This window comes from Phyllobates terribilis, unplaced genomic scaffold, assembly GCF_046119375.1.
Source record: "Phyllobates terribilis strain yellow unplaced genomic scaffold, ASM4611937v1 Scaffold_13__5_contigs__length_258822181, whole genome shotgun sequence".
NCBI classification, from domain to species: domain Eukaryota; kingdom Metazoa; phylum Chordata; class Amphibia; order Anura; family Dendrobatidae; genus Phyllobates; species Phyllobates terribilis.
This window is the reverse complement of record NW_027362773.1, coordinates 24318112-24342293: the sequence shown is the minus strand read 5'-3', so window position 1 is coordinate 24342293 and position 24182 is coordinate 24318112.

Below are 24182 nucleotides of genomic sequence, written 5' to 3'. Positions count from 1 at the left end.
TCTGATAAACGCCGGAAAAATGACTAAGTCCCCCAAAAAATTTTTTTCAACTTTTTTCAATTTTACCCCTGTGGATATATATTCTACCCACACACATTTGGAACTCTCCTGGGGTACCCTCACACATATTATTCCCTCATTTAGTGGATATTTTCACAAAAAAGTTAAATTTTCAAAAATTCAGAAAATTGGCTGAAAACGACTAAATATGAAGGACTCATCGGGCGAATCGCTCTGGAACTGAAATCGGAACGCTCACTGACATTTCCCCTATCTGAAAGTCTGATAAACGCCGGAAAAATGACTAAATCCCCCAAAAAATTTTTTTCAACTTTTTTCAATTTTACCCCTGTGGATATATATTCTACCCACACACATTTGGAACTCTCCTGGGGTACCCTCACACATATTATTCCCTCATTTAGTGGATATTTTCACAAAAAAGTGAAATTTTCAAAAATTTAGAAAATTGGCTGAAAACGACTAAATATGAAGGACTCATCGGGCGAATCGCTCTGGAACTGAAATCGGAATGCTCACTGAAATTTCCCCTATCTGAAAGTTTGATAAACGCCGGAAAAATGACTAAGTCCCTCAAAAAATTTTTTTTAACTTTTTTCAATTTTACCCCTGTGGATATATATTCTACCCACACACATTTGGAACTCTCCTGGGGTACCCTCACACATATTATTCCCTCATTTAGTGGATATTTTCACAAAAAAGTGAAATTTTCAAAAATTCAGAAAATTGGCTGAAAACGACTAAATATCTCTATATAAAGGACTATATCTAAATATAAAGGACTCATCGGGCGAATCACTCTGGTACTGAAATCGAAACGCTCACTGACATTTCCCCTATCTGAAAGTCTGATAAACACCGGAAAAATGACTAAGTCAAAAAAAAAAATTTTTTTCAACTTTTTTCAATTTTACCCCTGTGGATATATATTCTACCCACACACATTTTGAACTCTCCTGGGGTACCCTCACACATATTATTCCCTCATTTAGTGGATATTTTCACAAAAAAGTGAAATTTTCAAAAATTCAGAAAATTGGTTGAAAATGACTAAATATGAAGGACTCATGGGGCGAATCGCTCTGGAACTGAAATCGGAACGCTCACTGACATTTCCCCTATCTGAAAGTCTGATAAACGCTGGAAAAATGACTAAGTCCCCCAAAAAATTTTTTTAAACTTTTTTAAATTTTACCCCTGTGGATATATATTCTACCCACACACATTTGGTACTCTCCTGGGGTACCCTCACACATATTATTCCCTCATTTAGTGGATATTTTCACAAAAAAGTGAAATTTTCAAAAATTCAGAAAATTGGCTGAAAACTACTAAATATGAAGGACTCAATGGGCGAATCGCTCTGGAACTGAAATCGGAACACTCACTGACATTTCCCCTATCTGAAAGTCTGATAAACGCCGGAAAAATGACTAAGTCCAAAAAAAATTTTTTTTCAACTTTTTTCAATTTTACCCCCGTGCGATATATATTCTACCCAAACACATTTGGAACTCTCCTGGGGTACCCTCACACATATTATTCCCTCATTTAGTGGATATTTTCACAAAAAAGTGAAATTTTCAAAAATTCAGAAAATTGGCTGAAAACGACTAAATATGAAGGACTCATCGGGCGAATCGCTCTGGAACTGAAATCGGAACGCTCACTGACATTTCCCCTATCTGAAAGTCTGATAAACGCCGGAAAAATGACTAAGTCCCCCCAAAATTTTTTTTTAACCTTTTTTCAATTTTACCCCTGTGGATTTATATTCTACCCACACACATTTGGAACTCTCCTGGCGTACCCTCACACATATTATTCCCTCATTTAGTGGATATTTTCACAAAAAAGTGAAATTTTCAAAAATTCAGAAAATTGGCTGAAAACGACTAAATTTGAAGGACTCATCGGGCGAATCGCTCTGGAACTGAAATCGGAACGCTCACTGACATTTCTCCTATCTGAAAGTCTGATAAACACCGGAAAAATGACTAAGTCCAAAAAAAAATTTTTTTCAACTTTTTTCAATTTTACCCCCGTGCGATATATATTCTACCCACACACATTTGGAACTCTCCTGGGGTACCCTCACACATATTATTCTCTCATTTAGTGGATATTTTCACAAAAAAGTGAAATTTTCAAAAATTCAGAAAATTGGCTGAAAACGAATAAATATGAAGGACTCATCGGGCGAATCACTCTGGAACTGAAATCGGAACGCTCACTGACATTTCCCCTATCTGAAAGTCTGATAAACGCCGGAAAAATGACTATGTCCCCCCAAAAAATTTTTTCAACTTTTTTCAATTTTACCCCTGTGGATATATATTCTACCCACACACATTTTGAACTCTACTGGGGTACCCTCACACATATATTCCCTCATTTAGTGGATATTTTCACAAAAAAGTGAAATTTTCAAAAATTCAGAAAATTGGTTGAAAATGACTAAATATGAAGGACTCATGGGGCGAATCGCTCTGGAACTGAAATCGGAACGCTCACTGACATTTCCCCTATCTGAAAGTCTGATAAACGCTGGAAAAATGACTAAGTCCCCCAAAAATTTTTTTTAAACTTTTTTAAATTTTACCCCTGTGGATATATATTCTACCCACACACATTTGGTACTCTCCTGGGGTACCCTCACACATATTATTCCCTCATTTAGTGGATATTTTCACAAAAAAGTGAAATTTTCAAAAATTCTGAAAATTGGCTGAAAACTACTAAATATGAAGGACTCAATGGGCGAATCGCTCTGGAACTGAAATCGGAACACTCACTGACATTTCCCCTATCTGAAAGTCTGATAAACGCCGGAAAAATGACTAAGTCCAAAAAAAATTTTTTTTCAACTTTTTTCAATTTTACCCCCGTGCGATATATATTCTACCCAAACACATTTGGAATTCTCCTGGGGTACCCTCACACATATTATTCCCTCATTTAGTGGATATTTTCACAAAAAAGTGAAATTTTCAAAAATTCAGAAAATTGGCTGAAAACGACTAAATATGAAGGACTCATCGGGCGAATCGCTCTGGAACTGAAATCGGAATGCTCACTGACATTTCCCCTATCTGAAAGTCTGATAAACGCCGGAAAAATGACTAAGTCCCCCCAAAATTTTTTTTTAACCTTTTTTCAATTTTACCCCTGTGGATTTATATTCTACCCACACACATTTGGAACTCTCCTGGGGTACCCTCACACATATTATTCCCTCATTTAGTGGATGTTTTCACAAAAAAGTGAAATTTTCAAAAATTCAGAAAATTGGCTGAAAACGACTAAATTTGAAGGACTCATCGGGCGAATCGCTCTGGAACTGAAATCGGAACGCTCACTGACATTTCTCCTATCTGAAAGTCTGATAAACGCCGGAAAAATGACTAAGTCCAAAAAAAAATTTTTTAAACTTTTTTCAATTTTACCCCCGTGCGATATATATTCTACCCACACACATTTGGAACTCTCCTGGGGTACCCTCACACATATTATTCCCTCATTTAGTGGATATTTTCACAAAAAAGTGAAATTTTCAAAAATTCAGAAAATTGGCTGAAAACGACTAAATATGAAGGACTCATCGGGCGAATCGCTCTGGTACTGAAATCAGAACGCTCACTGACATTTCCCCTATCTGAAAGTCTGATAAATGCCGGAAAAATGACTAAGTCCCCCCAAAAAATTTTTTCAACTTTTTTCAATTTTACCCCTGTGGATATATATTCTACCCACACACATTTTGAACTCTCCTGGGGTACCCTCACACATATTATTCCCTCATTTAGTGGATATTTTCACAAAAAAGTGAAATTTTCAAAAATTCAGAAAATTGGCTGAAAACTACTAAATATGAAGGACTCAATGGGCGAATCGCTCTGGAACTGAAATCGGAACACTCACTGACATTTCCCCTATCTGAAAGTCTGATAAACGCCGGAAAAATGACTAAGTCCCCAAAAATTTTTTTTCAACTTTTTTCAATTTTTCCCCTGTGGATATATATTCTACCCACACACATTTGGAACTCTCCTGGGGTAACCTCACACATATTATTCCCTCATTTAGTGGATATTTTCACAAAAAAGTGACATTTTCAAATATGCAGAAAATTGGCTGAAAACGACTAAATATGAAGGACTCATCGGGCGAATCGCTCTGGAACTGAAATCGGAACGGTCACTGACATTTCCCCCATCTGAAAGTCTGATAAACGCCGGAAAAATGACTATGTCCAAAAAAAATTTTTTTTAACCTTTTTTCAATTTTACCCCTGTGGGATATATATTCTACCCACACACATTTGGAACTCTCCTGGGGTACCCTCACACATATTATTCCCTCATTTAGTGGATATTTTCACCAAAAAGTGAAATTTTCAAAAATTCAGAAAATTGGCTGAAAACGACTAAATATGAAGGACTCATCGGGCGAATCACTCTGGAACTGAAATCGGAACACTCACTGACATTTCCCCTATCTGAAAGTCTGATAAACGCCGGAAAAATGACTAAGTCCCCCAAAAAATTTTTTTCAACTTTTTTCAATTTTACCCCTGTGGATATATATTCTACCCACACACATTTGGAACTCTCCTGGGGTACCCTCACACATATTATTCCCTCATTTAGTGGATATTTTCACAAAAAAGTTAAATTTTCAAAAATTCAGAAAATTGGCTGAAAACGACTAAATATGAAGGACTCATCGGGCGAATCGCTCTGGAACTGAAATCGGAACGCTCACTGACATTTCCCCTATCTGAAAGTCTGATAAACGCCGGAAAAATGACTAAATCCCCCAAAAAAATTTTTTCAACTTTTTTCAATTTTACCCCTGTGGATATATATTCTACCCACACACATTTGGAACTCTCCTGGGGTACCCTCACACATATTATTCCCTCATTTAGTGGATATTTTCACAAAAAAGTGAAATTTTCAAAAATTTAGAAAATTGGCTGAAAACGACTAAATATGAAGGACTCATCGGGCGAATCGCTCTGGAACTGAAATCGGAATGCTCACTGAAATTTCCCCTATCTGAAAGTTTGATAAACGCCGGAAAAATGACTAAGTCCCTCAAAAAATTTTTTTTAACTTTTTTCAATTTTACCCCTGTGGATATATATTCTACCCACACACATTTGGAACTCTCCTGGGGTACCCTCACACATATTATTCCCTCATTTAGTGGATATTTTCACAAAAAAGTGAAATTTTCAAAAATTCAGAAAATTGGCTGAAAACGACTAAATATCTCTATATAAAGGACTATATCTAAATATAAAGGACTCATCGGGCGAATCACTCTGGTACTGAAATCGAAACGCTCACTGACATTTCCCCTATCTGAAAGTCTGATAAACACCGGAAAAATGACTAAGTCAAAAAAAAAAATTTTTTTCAACTTTTTTCAATTTTACCCCTGTGGATATATATTCTACCCACACACATTTTGAACTCTCCTGGGGTACCCTCACACATATTATTCCCTCATTTAGTGGATATTTTCACAAAAAAGTGAAATTTTCAAAAATTCAGAAAATTGGTTGAAAATGACTAAATATGAAGGACTCATGGGGCGAATCGCTCTGGAACTGAAATCGGAACGCTCACTGACATTTCCCCTATCTGAAAGTCTGATAAACGCTGGAAAAATGACTAAGTCCCCCAAAAAATTTTTTTAAACTTTTTTAAATTTTACCCCTGTGGATATATATTCTACCCACACACATTTGGTACTCTCCTGGGGTACCCTCACACATATTATTCCCTCATTTAGTGGATATTTTCACAAAAAAGTGAAATTTTCAAAAATTCAGAAAATTGGCTGAAAACTACTAAATATGAAGGACTCAATGGGCGAATCGCTCTGGAACTGAAATCGGAACACTCACTGACATTTCCCCTATCTGAAAGTCTGATAAACGCCGGAAAAATGACTAAGTCCAAAAAAAATTTTTTTTCAACTTTTTTCAATTTTACCCCCGTGCGATATATATTCTACCCAAACACATTTGGAACTCTCCTGGGGTACCCTCACACATATTATTCCCTCATTTAGTGGATATTTTCACAAAAAAGTGAAATTTTCAAAAATTCAGAAAATTGGCTGAAAACGACTAAATATGAAGGACTCATCGGGCGAATCGCTCTGGAACTGAAATCGGAACGCTCACTGACATTTCCCCTATCTGAAAGTCTGATAAACGCCGGAAAAATGACTAAGTCCCCCCCAAATTTTTTTTTAACCTTTTTTCAATTTTACCCCTGTGGATTTATATTCTACCCACACACATTTGGAACTCTCCTGGCGTACCCTCACACATATTATTCCCTCATTTAGTGGATATTTTCACAAAAAAGTGAAATTTTCAAAAATTCAGAAAATTGGCTGAAAACGACTAAATTTGAAGGACTCATCGGGCGAATCGCTCTGGAACTGAAATCGGAACGCTCACTGACATTTCTCCTATCTGAAAGTCTGATAAACACCGGAAAAATGACTAAGTCCAAAAAAAAATTTTTTTCAACTTTTTTCAATTTTACCCCCGTGCGATATATATTCTACCCACACACATTTGGAACTCTCCTGGGGTACCCTCACACATATTATTCTCTCATTTAGTGGATATTTTCACAAAAAAGTGAAATTCTTAAAAATTCAGAAAATTGGCTGAAAACGAATAAATATGAAGGACTCATCGGGCGAATCACTCTGGAACTGAAATCGGAACGCTCACTGACATTTCCCCTATCTGAAAGTCTGATAAACGCCGGAAAAATGACTATGTCCCCCCAAAAAATTTTTTCAACTTTTTTCAATTTTACCCCTGTGGATATATATTCTACCCACACACATTTTGAACTCTACTGGGGTACCCTCACACATATATTCCCTCATTTAGTGGATATTTTCACAAAAAAGTGAAATTTTCAAAAATTCAGAAAATTGGTTGAAAATGACTAAATATGAAGGACTCATGGGGCGAATCGCTCTGGAACTGAAATCGGAACGCTCACTGACATTTCCCCTATCTGAAAGTCTGATAAACGCTGGAAAAATGACTAAGTCCCCCAAAAATTTTTTTTAAACTTTTTTAAATTTTACCCCTGTGGATATATATCCTACCCACACACATTTGGTACTCTCCTGGGGTACCCTCACACATATTATTCCCTCATTTAGTGGATATTTTCACAAAAAAGTGAAATTTTCAAAAATTCTGAAAATTGGCTGAAAACTACTAAATATGAAGGACTCAATGGGCGAATCGCTCTGGAACTGAAATCGGAACACTCACTGACATTTCCCCTATCTGAAAGTCTGATAAACGCCGGAAAAATGACTAAGTCCAAAAAAAATTTTTTTTCAACTTTTTTCAATTTTACCCCCGTGCGATATATATTCTACCCAAACACATTTGGAATTCTCCTGGGGTACCCTCACACATATTATTCCCTCATTTAGTGGATATTTTCACAAAAAAGTGAAATTTTCAAAAATTCAGAAAATTGGCTGAAAACGACTAAATATGAAGGACTCATCGGGCGAATCGCTCTGGAACTGAAATCGGAACGCTCACTGACATTTCCCCTATCTGAAAGTCTGATAAACGCCGGAAAAATGACTAAGTCCCCCCCAAATTTTTTTTTAACCTTTTTTCAATTTTACCCCTGTGGATTTATATTCTACCCACACACATTTGGAACTCTCCTGGCGTACCCTCACACATATTATTCCCTCATTTAGTGGATATTTTCACAAAAAAGTGAAATTTTCAAAAATTCAGAAAATTGGCTGAAAACGACTAAATTTGAAGGACTCATCGGGCGAATCGCTCTGGAACTGAAATCGGAACGCTCACTGACATTTCTCCTATCTGAAAGTCTGATAAACACCGGAAAAATGACTAAGTCCAAAAAAAAATTTTTTTCAACTTTTTTCAATTTTACCCCCGTGCGATATATATTCTACCCACACACATTTGGAACTCTCCTGGGGTACCCTCACACATATTATTCTCTCATTTAGTGGATATTTTCACAAAAAAGTGAAATTCTTAAAAATTCAGAAAATTGGCTGAAAACGAATAAATATGAAGGACTCATCGGGCGAATCACTCTGGAACTGAAATCGGAACGCTCACTGACATTTCCCCTATCTGAAAGTCTGATAAACGCCGGAAAAATGACTATGTCCCCCCAAAAAATTTTTTCAACTTTTTTCAATTTTACCCCTGTGGATATATATTCTACCCACACACATTTTGAACTCTACTGGGGTACCCTCACACATATATTCCCTCATTTAGTGGATATTTTCACAAAAAAGTGAAATTTTCAAAAATTCAGAAAATTGGTTGAAAATGACTAAATATGAAGGACTCATGGGGCGAATCGCTCTGGAACTGAAATCGGAACGCTCACTGACATTTCCCCTATCTGAAAGTCTGATAAACGCTGGAAAAATGACTAAGTCCCCCAAAAATTTTTTTTAAACTTTTTTAAATTTTACCCCTGTGGATATATATCCTACCCACACACATTTGGTACTCTCCTGGGGTACCCTCACACATATTATTCCCTCATTTAGTGGATATTTTCACAAAAAAGTGAAATTTTCAAAAATTCTGAAAATTGGCTGAAAACTACTAAATATGAAGGACTCAATGGGCGAATCGCTCTGGAACTGAAATCGGAACACTCACTGACATTTCCCCTATCTGAAAGTCTGATAAACGCCGGAAAAATGACTAAGTCCAAAAAAAATTTTTTTTCAACTTTTTTCAATTTTACCCCCGTGCGATATATATTCTACCCAAACACATTTGGAATTCTCCTGGGGTACCCTCACACATATTATTCCCTCATTTAGTGGATATTTTCACAAAAAAGTGAAATTTTCAAAAATTCAGAAAATTGGCTGAAAACGACTAAATATGAAGGACTCATCGGGCGAATCGCTCTGGAACTGAAATCGGAACGCTCACTGACATTTCCCCTATCTGAAAGTCTGATAAACGCCGGAAAAATGACTAAGTCCCCCCCAAATTTTTTTTTAACCTTTTTTCAATTTTACCCCTGTGGATTTATATTCTACCCACACACATTTGGAACTCTCCTGGCGTACCCTCACACATATTATTCCCTCATTTAGTGGATATTTTCACAAAAAAGTGAAATTTTCAAAAATTCAGAAAATTGGCTGAAAACGACTAAATTTGAAGGACTCATCGGGCGAATCGCTCTGGAACTGAAATCGGAACGCTCACTGACATTTCTCCTATCTGAAAGTCTGATAAACACCGGAAAAATGACTAAGTCCAAAAAAAAATTTTTTTCAACTTTTTTCAATTTTACCCCCGTGCGATATATATTCTACCCACACACATTTGGAACTCTCCTGGGGTACCCTCACACATATTATTCTCTCATTTAGTGGATATTTTCACAAAAAAGTGAAATTCTTAAAAATTCAGAAAATTGGCTGAAAACGAATAAATATGAAGGACTCATCGGGCGAATCACTCTGGAACTGAAATCGGAACGCTCACTGACATTTCCCCTATCTGAAAGTCTGATAAACGCCGGAAAAATGACTATGTCCCCCCAAAAAATTTTTTCAACTTTTTTCAATTTTACCCCTGTGGATATATATTCTACCCACACACATTTTGAACTCTACTGGGGTACCCTCACACATATATTCCCTCATTTAGTGGATATTTTCACAAAAAAGTGAAATTTTCAAAAATTCAGAAAATTGGTTGAAAATGACTAAATATGAAGGACTCATGGGGCGAATCGCTCTGGAACTGAAATCGGAACGCTCACTGACATTTCCCCTATCTGAAAGTCTGATAAACGCTGGAAAAATGACTAAGTCCCCCAAAAATTTTTTTTAAACTTTTTTAAATTTTACCCCTGTGGATATATATCCTACCCACACACATTTGGTACTCTCCTGGGGTACCCTCACACATATTATTCCCTCATTTAGTGGATATTTTCACAAAAAAGTGAAATTTTCAAAAATTCTGAAAATTGGCTGAAAACTACTAAATATGAAGGACTCAATGGGCGAATCGCTCTGGAACTGAAATCGGAACACTCACTGACATTTCCCCTATCTGAAAGTCTGATAAACGCCGGAAAAATGACTAAGTCCAAAAAAAATTTTTTTTCAACTTTTTTCAATTTTACCCCCGTGCGATATATATTCTACCCAAACACATTTGGAATTCTCCTGGGGTACCCTCACACATATTATTCCCTCATTTAGTGGATATTTTCACAAAAAAGTGAAATTTTCAAAAATTCAGAAAATTGGCTGAAAACGACTAAATATGAAGGACTCATCGGGCGAATCGCTCTGGAACTGAAATCGGAACGCTCACTGACATTTCTCCTATCTGAAAGTCTGATAAACGCCGGAAAAATGACTAAGTCCCCCCAAAAATTTTTTTTAACCTTTTTTCAATTTTACCCCTGTGGATTTATATTCTACCCACACACATTTGGAACTCTCCTGGGGTACCCTCACACATATTATTCCCTCATTTAGTGGATATTTTCACAAAAAAGTGAAATTTTCAAAAATTCAGAAAATTGGCTGAAAACGACTAAATTTGAAGGACTCATCGGGCGAATCGCTCTGGAACTGAAATCGGAACGCTCACTGACATTTCTCCTATCTGAAAGTCTGATAAACGCCGGAAAAATGACTAAGTCCAAAAAAAAATTTTTTAAACTTTTTTCAATTTTACCCCCGTGCGATATATATTCTACCCACACACATTTGGAACTCTCCTGGGGTACCCTCACACATATTATTCCCTCATTTAGTGGATATTTTCACAAAAAAGTGAAATTTTCAAAAATTCAGAAAATTGGCTGAAAACGACTAAATATGAAGGACTCATCGGGCGAATCGCTCTGGTACTGAAATCAGAACGCTAACTGACATTTCCCCTATCTGAAAGTCTGATAAATGCCGGAAAAATGACTAAGTCCCCCCAAAAAATTTTTTCAACTTTTTTCAATTTTACCCCTGTGGATATATATTCTACCCACACACATTTTGAACTCTCCTGGGGTACCCTCACACATATTATTCCCTCATTTAGTGGATATTTTCACAAAAAAGTGAAATTTTCAAAAATTCAGAAAATTGGTTGAAAATGACTAAATATGAAGGACTCATGGGGCGAATCGCTCTGGAACTGAAATCGGAACGCTCACTGACATTTCCCCTATCTGAAAGTCTGATAAACGCTGGAAAAATGACTAAGTCCCCCAAAAAATTTTTTTAAACTTTTTTAAATTTTACCCCTGTGGATATATATCCTACCCACACACATTTGGTACTCTCCTGGGGTACCCTCACACATATTATTCCCTCATTTAGTGGATATTTTCACAAAAAAGTGAAATTTTCAAAAATTCTGAAAATTGGCTGAAAACTACTAAATATGAAGGACTCAATGGGCGAATGGCTCTGGAACTGAAATCGGAACACTCACTGACATTTCCCCTATCTGAAAGTCTGATAAACGCCGGAAAAATGACTAAGTCCCCAAAAATTTTTTTTCAACTTTTTTCAATTTTTCCCCTGTGGATATATATTCTACCCACACACATTTGGAACTCTCCTGGGGTAACCTCACACATATTATTCCCTCATTTAGTGGATATTTTCACAAAAAAGTGACATTTTCAAATATGCAGAAAATTGGCTGAAAACGACTAAATATGAAGGACTCACCGGGCGAATCGCTCTGGAACTGAAATCGGAACGGTCACTGACATTTCCCCCATCTGAAAGTCTGATAAACGCCGGAAAAATGACTATGTCCAAAAAAAATTTTTTTTAACCTTTTTTCAATTTTACCCCTGTGGGATATATATTCTACCCACACACATTTGGAACTCTCCTGGGGTACCCTCACACATATTATTCCCTCATTTAGTGGATATTTTCACCAAAAAGTGAAATTTTCAAAAATTCAGAAAATTGGCTGAAAACGACTAAATATGAAGGACTCATCGGGCGAATCACTCTGGAACTGAAATCGGAACACTCACTGACATTTCCCCTATCTGAAAGTCTGATAAACGCCGGAAAAATGACTAAGTCCCCCAAAAAATTTTTTTCAACTTTTTTCAATTTTACCCCTGTGGATATATATTCTACCCACACACATTTGGTACTCTCCTGGGGTACCCTCACACATATTATTCCCTCATTTAGTGGATATTTTCGCAAAAAAAGTGAAATTTTCAAAAATTCAGAAAATTGGCTGAAAACTACTAAATATGAAGGTCTCAATGGGCGAATCGCTCTGGAACTGAAATCGGAACACTCACTGACATTTCCCCTATCTGAAAGTTTGATAAACACCGGAAAAATGACTAAGTCCCCAAAATTTTTTTTTCAACTTTTTTCAATTTTTCCCCTGTGGATATATATTCTACCCACACACATTTGGAACTCTCCTGGGGTAACCTCACACATATTATTCCCTCATTTAGTGGATATTTTCACCAAAAAGTGAAATTTTCAAAAATTCAGAAAATTGGCTGAAAACGACTAAATATGAAGGACTCATCGGGCGAATCGCTCTGGAACTGAAATCGGAACGCTCACTGACATTTCCCCTGTCTGAAAGTCTGATAAACGCTGGAAAAATGACTAAGTCCCCCAAAAATTTTTTTTAAACTTTTTTAAATTTTACCCCTGTGGATATATATTCTACCCACACACATTTTGAACTCTCCTGGGGTACCCTCACACATATTATTCCCTCATTTAGTGGATATTTTCACAAAAAAGTGAAATTTTCAAAAATTCAGAAAATTGGTTGAAAATGACTAAATATGAAGGACTCATGGGGCGAATCGCTCTGGAACTGAAATCGGAACGCTCACTGACATTTCCCCTATCTGAAAGTCTGATAAACGCTGGAAAAATGACTAAGTCCCCCAAAAATTTTTTTTAAACTTTTTTAAATTTTACCCCTGTGGATATATATTCTACCCACACACATTTGGTACTCTCCTGGGGTACCCTCACACATATTATTCCCTCATTTAGTGGATATTTTCACAAAAAAGTGAAATTTTCAAAAATTCAGAAAATTGGCTGAAAACTACTAAATATGAAGGACTCAATGGGCGAATCGCTCTGGAACTGAAATCGGAACACTCACTGACATTTCCCCTATCTGAAAGTCTGATAAACGCCGGAAAAATGACTAAGTCCAAAAAAAATTTTTTTTCAACTTTTTTCAATTTTACCCCCGTGCGATATATATTCTACCCAAACACATTTGGAATTCTCCTGGGGTACCCTCACACATATTATTCCCTCATTTAGTGGATATTTTCACAAAAAAGTGAAATTTTCAAAAATTCAGAAAATTGGCTGAAAACGACTAAATATGAAGGACTCATCGGGCGAATCGCTCTGGAACTGAAATCGGAACGCTCACTGACATTTCTCCTATCTGAAAGTCTGATAAACGCCGGAAAAATGACTAAGTCCCCCCAAAATTTTTTTTTAACCTTTTTTCAATTTTACCCCTGTGGATTTATATTCTACCCACACACATTTGGAACTCTCCTGGGGTACCCTCACACATATTATTCCCTCATTTAGTGGATATTTTCACAAAAAAGTGAAATTTTCAAAAATTCAGAAAATTGGCTGAAAACGACTAAATTTGAAGGACTCATCGGGCGAATCGCTCTGGAACTGAAATCGGAACGCTCACTGACATTTCTCCTATCTGAAAGTCTGATAAACGCCGGAAAAATGACTAAGTCCAAAAAAAAATTTTTTAAACTTTTTTCAATTTTACCCCCGTGCGATATATATTCTACCCACACACATTTGGAACTCTCCTGGGGTACCCTCACACATATTATTCCCTCATTTAGTGGATATTTTCACAAAAAGTGAAATTTTCAAAAATTCAGAAAATTGGCTGAAAACGACTAAATATGAAGGACTCATCGGGCGAATCGCTCTGGTACTGAAATCAGAACGCTCACTGACATTTCCCCTATCTGAAAGTCTGATAAATGCCGGAAAAATGACTAAGTCCCCCCAAAAAATTTTTTCAACTTTTTTCAATTTTACCCCTGTGGATATATATTCTACCCACACACATTTGGAACTCTCCTGGGGTAACCTCACACATATTATTCCCTCATTTAGTGGATATTTTTACAAAAAAGTGAAATTTTCAAATATTAAGAAAATTGGCTGAAAACGACTAAATATGAAGGACTCATCGGGCGAATCGCTCTGGAACTGAAATCGGAACGCTCACTGACATTTCCCCCATCTGAAAGTCTGATAAACGCCGGAAAAATGACTAAGTCCAAAAAAAATTTTTTTTAAACTTTTTTCCATTTTACCCCCGTGGGATATATATTCTACCCACACACATTTGGAACTCTCCTGGGGTACCCTCACACATATTATTCCCTCATTTAGTGGATATTTTCACAAAAAAGTGAAATTTTCAAAAATTCAGAAAATTGGTTGAAAATGACTAAATATGAAGGACTCATGGGGCGAATCGCTCTGGAACTGAAATCGGAACGCTCACTGACATTTCCCCTATCTGAAAGTCTGATAAACGCTGGAAAAATGACTAAGTCCCCCAAAAAATTTTTTTAAACTTTTTTAAATTTTACCCCTGTGGATATATATTCTACCCACACACATTTGGTACTCCCTGGGGTACCCTCACACATATTATTCCCTCATTTAGTGGATATTTTCACAAAAAAGTGAAATTTTCAAAAATTCAGAAAATTGGCTGAAAACTACTAAATATGAAGGACTCAATGGGTGAATGGCTCTGGAACTGAAATCGGAACACTCACTGACATTTCCCCTATCTGAAAGTCTGATAAACGCCGGAAAAATGACTAAGTCCCCAAAAATTTTTTTTCAACTTTTTTCAATTTTTCCCCTGTGGATATATATTCTACCCACACACATTTGGAACTCTCCTGGGGTAACCTCACACATATTATTCCCTCATTTAGTGGATATTTTCACAAAAAAGTGACATTTTCAAATATGCAGAAAATTGGCTGAAAACGACTAAATATGAAGGACTCATCGGGCGAATCGCTCTGGAACTGAAATCGGAACGGTCACTGACATTTCCCCCATCTGAAAGTCTGATAAACGCCGGAAAAATGACTATGTCCAAAAAAAATTTTTTTTAACCTTTTTTCAATTTTACCCCTGTGGGATATATATTCTACCCACACACATTTGGAACTCTCCTGGGGTACCCTCACACATATTATTCCCTCATTTAGTGGATATTTTCACAAAAAAAGTGAAATTTTCAAAAATTCAGAAAATTGGCTGAAAACGACAAAATATGAAGGACTCATCGGGCGAATCACTCTGGAACTGAAATCGGAACGCTCACTGACATTTCCCCTATCTGAAAGTCTGATAAACGCCGGAAAAATGACTAAGTCCCCCAAAAAAATGTTTTCAACTTTTTTCAATTTTACTTCTGTGGATATACATTCTACCCACACACATTTTGAACTCTCCTGGGGTACCCTCACACATATTATTCCCTCATTTCGTGGATATTTTCACAAAAAAAGTGAAATTTTCAAAAATTCAAAAAATTGGTTGAAAACTACTAAATATGAAGGACTCAATGGGCGAATCGCTCTGGAACTGAAATCGGAACACTCACTGACATTTCCCCTATCTGAAAGTCTGATAAACACCGGAAAAATGACTAAGTCCCCAAAAATTTTTTTTCAACTTTTTTCAATTTTTCCCCTGTGGATATATATTCTACCCACACACATTTGGAACTCTCCTGGGGTAACCTCACACATATTATTCCCTCATTTAGTGGATATTTTTACAAAAAAGTGAAATTTTCAAATATTAAGAGAATTGGCTGAAAACGACTAAATATGAAGGACTCATCGGGCGAATCGCTCTGGAACTGAAATCGGAACGCTCACTGACATTTCCCCCATCTGAAAGTCTGATAAACGCCGGAAAAATGACTAAGTCCAAAAAAAATTTTTTTTAAACTTTTTTCCATTTTACCCCCGTGGGATATATATTCTACCCACACACATTTGGAACTCTCCTGGGGTACCCTCACACATATTATTCCCTCATTTAGTGGATATTTTCACAAAAAAGTGAAATTTTCAAAAATTCAGAAAATTGGTTGAAAATGACTAAATATGAAGGACTCATGGGGCGAATCGCTCTGGAACTGAAATCGGAACGCTCACTGACATTTCCCCTATCTGAAAGTCTGATAAACGCTGGAAAAATGACTAAGTCCCCCAAAAAATTTTTTTAAACTTTTTTAAATTTTACCCCTGTGGATATATATTCTACCCACACACATTTGGTACTCTCCTGGGGTACCCTCACACATATTATTCCCTCATTTAGTGGATATTTTCACCAAAAAGTGAAATTTTCAAAAATTCAGAAAATTGGCTGAAAACGACTAAATATGAAGGACTCATCGGGCGAATCACTCTGGAACTGAAATCGGAACACTCACTGACATTTCCCCTATCTGAAAGTCTGATAAACGCCGGAAAAATGACTAAGTCCCCCAAAAAATTTTTTTCAACTTTTTTCAATTTTACCCCTGTGGATATATATTCTACCCACACACATTTGGTACTCTCCTGGGGTACCCTCACACATATTATTCCCTCATTTAGTGGATATTTTCGCAAAAAAAGTGAAATTTTCAAAAATTCAGAAAATTGGCTGAAAACTACTAAATATGAAGGTCTCAATGGGCGAATCGCTCTGGAACTGAAATCGGAACACTCACTGACATTTCCCCTATCTGAAAGTCTGATAAACACCGGAAAAATGACTAAGTCCCCAAAATTTTTTTTTCAACTTTTTTCAATTTTTCCCCTGTGGATATATATTCTACCCACACACATTTGGAACTCTCCTGGGGTAACCTCACACATATTATTCCCTCATTTAGTGGATATTTTCACCAAAAAGTGAAATTTTCAAAAATTCAGAAAATTGGCTGAAAACGACTAACTATGAAGGACTCATCGGGCGAATCGCTCTGGAACTGAAATCGGAATGCTCACTGACATTTCCCCTATCTGAAAGTCTGATAAACGCCGGAAAAATTACTAAGTCCCAAAAAAAATTTTTTTCAACTTTTTTCACTTTTACCCCCGTGCGATATATATTCTACCCACACACATTTGGAACTCTCCTGGGGTACCCTCACACATATTATTCCCTCATTTAGTGGATATTTTCACAAAAAAAGTGAAATTTTCAAAAATTCAGAAAATTGGCTGAAAACGACAAAATATGAAGGACTCATCGGGCGAATCACTCTGGAACTGAAATCGGAACGCTCACTGACATTTCCCCTATCTGAAAGTCTGATAAACGCCGGAAAAATGACTAAGTCCCCCAAAAAAATGTTTTCAACTTTTTTCAATTTTACTTCTGTGGATATACATTCTACCCACACACATTTTGAACTCTCCTGGGGTACCCTCACACATATTATTCCCTCATTTCGTGAATATTTTCACAAAAAAAGTGAAATTTTCAAAAATTCAAAAAATTGGTTGAAAACTACTAAATATGAAGGACTCAATGGGCGAATCGCTCTGGAACTGAAATCGGAACACTCACTGACATTTCCCCTATCTGAAAGTCTGATAAACACCGGAAAAATGACTAAGTCCCCAAAAATTTTTTTTCAACTTTTTTCAATTTTTCCCCTGTGGATATATATTCTACCCACACACATTTGGAACTCTCCTGGGGTAACCTCACACATATTATTCCCTCATTTAGTGGATATTTTTACAAAAAAGTGAAATTTTCAAATATTAAGAAAATTGGCTGAAAACGACTTAATATGAAGGACTCATCGGGCGAATCGCTCTGGAACTGAAATCGGAACGCTCACTGACATTTCCCCCATCTGAAAGTCTGATAAACGCCGGAAAAATGACTAAGTCCAAAAAAAATTTTTTTTAAACTTTTTTCCATTTTACCCCCGTGGGATATATATTCTACCCACACACATTTGGAACTCTCCTGGGGTACCCTCACACATATTATTCCCTCATTTAGTGGATATTTTCACCAAAAAGTGAAATTTTCAAAAATTCAGAAAATTGGCTGAAAACGACTAAATATGAAGGACTCATCGGGCGAATCGCTCTGGAACTGAAATCGGAACGCTCACTGACATTTCCCCTATCTGAAAGTCTGATAAACGCCGGAAAAATGACTAAGTCCCCCCAAAAATTTTTTTCAACTTTTTTCAATTTTACCCCTGTGGATATATATTCTACCCACACACATTTTGAACACTCCTGGGGTACCCTCACACATATTATTCCCTCATTTAGTGGATATTTTCACAAAAAAGTGAAATTTTAAAAAATTCAGAAAATTGGCTGAAAACGACAAAATGTGAAGGACTCCTCGGGCGAATCACTCTGGAACTGAAATCGGAACGCTCACTGACATTTCCCCTATCTGAAAGTCTGATAAACGCTGGAAAAATGACTAAGTCCCTCAAAAAAATTTTTTAAACTTTTTTAAATTTTACCCCTGTGGATATATATTCCACCCACACACATTTGGTACTCTCCTGGGGTACCCTCACACATATTATTCCCTCATTTAGTGGATATTTTCACAAAAAAAGTGAAATTTTCAAAAATTCAGAAAATTGGCTGAAAACTACTAAATATGAAGGACTCAATGGGCGAATCGCTCTGGAACTGAAATCGAAACACTCACTGACATTTCCCCTATCTGAAAGTCTGATAAACGCCGGAAAAATGGCTAAGTCCCCCAAAAAAAATGTTTTCAACGTTTTTCAATTTTACCCCCGTGCGATATATATTCTACCCACACACATTTGGAACTCTCCTGGGGTACCCTCACACATATTATTCCCTCATTTAGTGGATATTTTCACAAAAAAGTGAAATTTTCAAAAATTCAGAAAATTGGCTGAAAACGACTAAATATGAAGGACTCATCGGGCGAATCGCTCTGGAACTGAAATCGGAACGCTCACTGACATTTCCCCTATCTGAAAGTCTGATAAACGCCGGAAAAATGACTAAGTCCCCCAAAAAAATTTTTTCAACTTTTTTCAATTTTACCCCTGTGGATATATATTCTACCCACACACATTTGGAACTCTCCTGGGGTTCCCTCACACATATTATTCCCTCATTTAGTGGATATTTTCACAAAAAAGTGAAATTTTCAAAAATTCAGAAAATTGGCTGAAAACGACTAATTATGAAGGGCTCATAGGGCGAATCGCTCTGGAACTGAAATCGAAACGCTCACTGACATTTCCCCTATCTGAAAGTCTGATAAACGCCGGAAAAATGACTAAGTCCAAAAAATTTTTTTTTCAATTTTACCCCCGTGGGATATATATTCTACCCACACACATTTGGAACTCTCCTGGGGTACCCTCACACATATTATTTCCTCATTTAGTGGATATTTTCACAAAAAAGTGAAATTTTCAAAAATTCTGAAAATTGGCTGAAAATGACTAAATATGAAGGACTCATCGGATGAATCACTCTGGAACTGAAATCGGAACGCTCTCTGACATTTCCCCTATTTGAAAGTCTGATAAACGCCGGAAAAATGACTAAGTCCCCCAAAAAAATTTTTTCAACTTTTTTCAATTTTACCCCTGTGGATATATATTCTACCCACACACATTTGGAACTCTCCTGGGGTTCCCTCACACATATTATTCCCTCATTTAGTGGATATTTTCACAAAAAAGTGAAATTTTCAAAAATTCAGAAAATTGGCTGAAAACGACTAAATATGAAGGGCTCATAGGGCGAATGGCTCTGGAACTGAAATCAGAACGCTCACTGACATTTCCCCTATCTGAAAGTCTGATAAACGCCGGAAAAATGACTAAGTCCCCCAAAAAAATGTTTTCAACTTTTTTCAATTTTACCCCTGTGGATATACATTCTACCCACACACATTTTGAACTCTCCTCGGGTACCCTCACCCATATTGTTCCCTCATTTAGTGGATATTTTCACAAAAAAGTGAAATTTTCAAAAATTCTGAAAATTGGTTGAAAACGGCTAAATATGAAGGACTCATTGGGCGAATCGCTCTGGAACTGAAATCGGAACGCTCACTGACATTTCCCCTATCTGAAAGTCTGATAAACGCTGGAAAAATGACTAAGTCCCTCAAAAAAATTTTTTAAACTTTTTTAAATTTTACCCCTGTGGATATATATTCCACCCACACACATTTGGTACTCTCCTGGGGTACCCTCACACATATTATTCCCTCATTTAGTGGATATTTTCACAAAAAAAGTGAAATTTTCAAAAATTCAGAAAATTGGCTGAAAACTACTAAATATGAAGGACTCAATGGGCGAATCGCTCTGGAACTGAAATCGAAACGCTCACTGACATTTCCCCTATCTGAAAGTCTGATAAACGCCGGAAAAATGACTAAGTCCCCCAAAAAAATGTTTTCAAATTTTTTCAATTTTACCCCTGTGGATATACATTCTACCCACACACATTTTGAACTCTCCTGGGGTACCCTCACACATATTATTCCCTCATTTAGTGGATATATTCACAAAAAAGTGAAATTTTCAAAAATTCTGAAAATTGGTTGAAAACGACTAAATATGAAGGACTCATTGGGCGAATCGCTATGGAACTGAAATCGGAACGCTCACTGACATTTCCCCTATCTGAAAGTTTGATAAACGCCGGAAAAATGACTAAGTCCCCAAAAATTTTTTTTTCAACTTTTTTAAATTTTTCCCCTGTGGATATATATTCTACCCACACACATTTGGAACTCTCCTGGGGTACCCTCACACATATTATTCCCTCATTTAGTAGATATTTTCACAAAAAAGTGAAATTTTCAAAAATTCAGAAAATTGGCTGAAAACGACTAAATATGAAGGACTCATCGGGTGAATCGCTCTGGATCTGAAATTAGAACGCTCACTGACATTTCCCCTATCTGAAAGTCTGATAAATGCATGAAAAATGACTTAAGTCCGAAAAAAAATTTTTTTAAACTTTTTTCAATTTTACCCCTGTGGATATATATTCTACCCACACACATTTGGAACTCTCCTGGGGTACCCTAACACATATTATTCCCTCACTTAGTGGATATTTTCACAAAAAAGTGAAATTTTCAAATATTCAGAAAATTGGCTGAAAACGACTAAATATGAAGGACTCATCGGGCGAATCGCTCTGGAACTGAAATCGGAATGCTGACTGACATTTCCCCTATCTGAAAGTCTGATAAACGCCGGAAAAATGACTAAGTCTAAAAAAAATTTTTTTTCAACTTTTTTCAATTTTACCCCCGTGGGATATATATTCTACTCAAACACATTTGGAACTCTCCTGGGGTACCCTCACACATATTATTCCCTCATTTAGTGGATATTTTCACAAAAAAGTAAAATTTTCAAAAGTTCAGAAAATTGGCTGAAAACGACTAAATATGAAGGACTCATCGGGCGAATCGCTCTGGAACTGAAATTGGAACGCTCACTGACATTTCCCCTATCTGAAAGTCTGATAAACGCCGGAGAAATGACTAAGTCCCCCAAAAAAAATGTTTTCAACTTTTTTCAATTTTACCCCCGTGCGATATATATTCTACCCACACACATTTGGAACTCTCCTGGGGTACCCTCACACATATTATTCCCTCATTTAGTGGATATTTTCACAAAAAAGTGAAATTTTCAAAAATTCAGAAAATTGGTTGAAAACGACTAAATATGAAGGACTCATTGGGCGAATCGCTCTGGAACTGAAATCGGAACGCTCACTGACTTTTCCCCTATCTGAAAGTCTGATAAACGCTGGAAAAATGACTAAGTCCCTCAAAAAATTTTTTTAAACTTTTTTAAATTTTACCCCTGTGGATATATATTCTACCCACACACATTTGGTACTCTCCTGGGGTACCCTCACACATATTATTCCCTCATTTAGTGGATATTTTCACAAAAAAAGTGAAATTTTCAAAAATTCAGAAAATTGGCTGAAAACGACAAAATATGAAGGACTCATCGGGCGAATCACTCTGGAACTGAAATTGCAACGCTCACTGACATTTCCCCTATCTGAAAGTCTGATAAACGCCGGAAAAATTACTAAGTCCCCCAAAAAAATGTTTTCAACTTTTTTCAATTTTACCCCTGTGGATATACATTCTACCCACACACATTTTGAACTCTCCTAGGGTACCCTCACACATATTATTCCCTCATTTAGTGGATATTTTCACAAAAAAGTGACATTTTCAAAAATTCAGAAAATTTGTTGAAAACGACTAAATATGAAGGACTCATTGGGCGAATCGCTATGGAACTGAAATCGGAACGCTCACTGACATTTCCCCTATCTGAAAGTCTGATAAACGCCGGAAAAATGACTAAGTCCCCAAAAATTTTTTTTTCAACTTTTTTAAATTTTTCCCCTGTGGATATATATTCTACCCACACACATTTGGAACTCTCCTGGGGTTCCCTCACACATATTATTCCCTCATTTAGTGGATATTTTCACAAAAAAGTGAAATTTTCAAAAATTCAGAAAATTGGCTGAAAACGACTAAATATGAAGGGCTCATAGGGCGAATCGCTCTGGAACTGAAATCAGAACGCTCACTGACATTTCCCCTATCTGAAAGTCTGATAAACGCCGGAAAAATGACTAAGTCCCCCAAAAAAATGTTTTCAACTTTTTTCAATTTTACCCCTGTGGATATACATTCTACCCACACACATTTTGAACTCTCCTCGGGTACCCTCACCCATATTGTTCCCTCATTTAGTGGATATTTTCACAAAAAAGTGAAATTTTCAAAAATTCTGAAAATTGGTTGAAAACGGCTAAATATGAAGGACTCATTGGGCGAATCGCTCTGGAACTGAAATCGGAACGCTCACTGACTTTTCCCCTATCTGAAAGTCTGATAAACGCTGGAAAAATGACTAAGTCCCTCAAAAAATTTTTTTAAACTTTTTTAAATTTTACCCCTGTGGATATATATTCTACCCACACACATTTGGTACTCTCCTGGGGTACCCTCACACATATTATTCCCTCATTTAGTGGATATTTTCACAAAAAAAGTTAAATTTTCAAAAATTCAGAAAATTGGCTGAAAACTACTAAATATGAAGGACTCAATGGGCGCATCGCTCTGGAACTGAAATCGAAACGCTCACTGACATTTCCCCTATCTGAAAGTCTGATAAACGCCGGAAAAATAACTAAGTCCCCAAAAATTTTTTTTTTAACTTTTTTCAATTTTTCCCCTGTGGATATATATTCTACCCACACACATTTGGAACTCTCCTGAGGTACCCTCACACATATTATTCCCTCATTTAGTGGATATTTTCACAAAAAAAGTGAAATTTTCAAAAATTCAGAAAATTGGCTGAAAACGACAAAATATGAAGGACTCATCGGGCGAATCACTCTGGAACTGAAATTGCAACGCTCACTGACATTTCCCCTATCTGAAAGTCTGATAAACGCCGGAAAAATTACTAAGTCCCCCAAAAAAATGTTTTCAACTTTTTTCAATTTTACCCCTGTGGATATACATTCTACCCACACACATTTTGAACTCTCCTAGGGTACCCTCACACATATTATTCCCTCATTTAGTGGATATTTTCACAAAAAAGTTAAATTTTCAAAAATTCAGAAAATTTGTTGAAAACGACTAAATATGAAGGACTCATTGGGCGAATCGCTATGGAACTGAAATCGGAACGCTCACTGACATTTCCCCTATCTGAAAGTCTGATAAACGCCGGAAAAATGACTAAGTCCCCAAAAATTTTTTTTTCAACTTTTTTAAATTTTTCCCCTGTGGATATATATTCTACCCACACACATTTGGAACTCTCCTGGGGTACCCTCACACATATTATTCCCTCATTTAGTGGATATTTTCACAAAAAAGTGAAATTTTCAAATATTCAGAAAATTGGCTGAAAACGACTAAATATGAAGGACTCA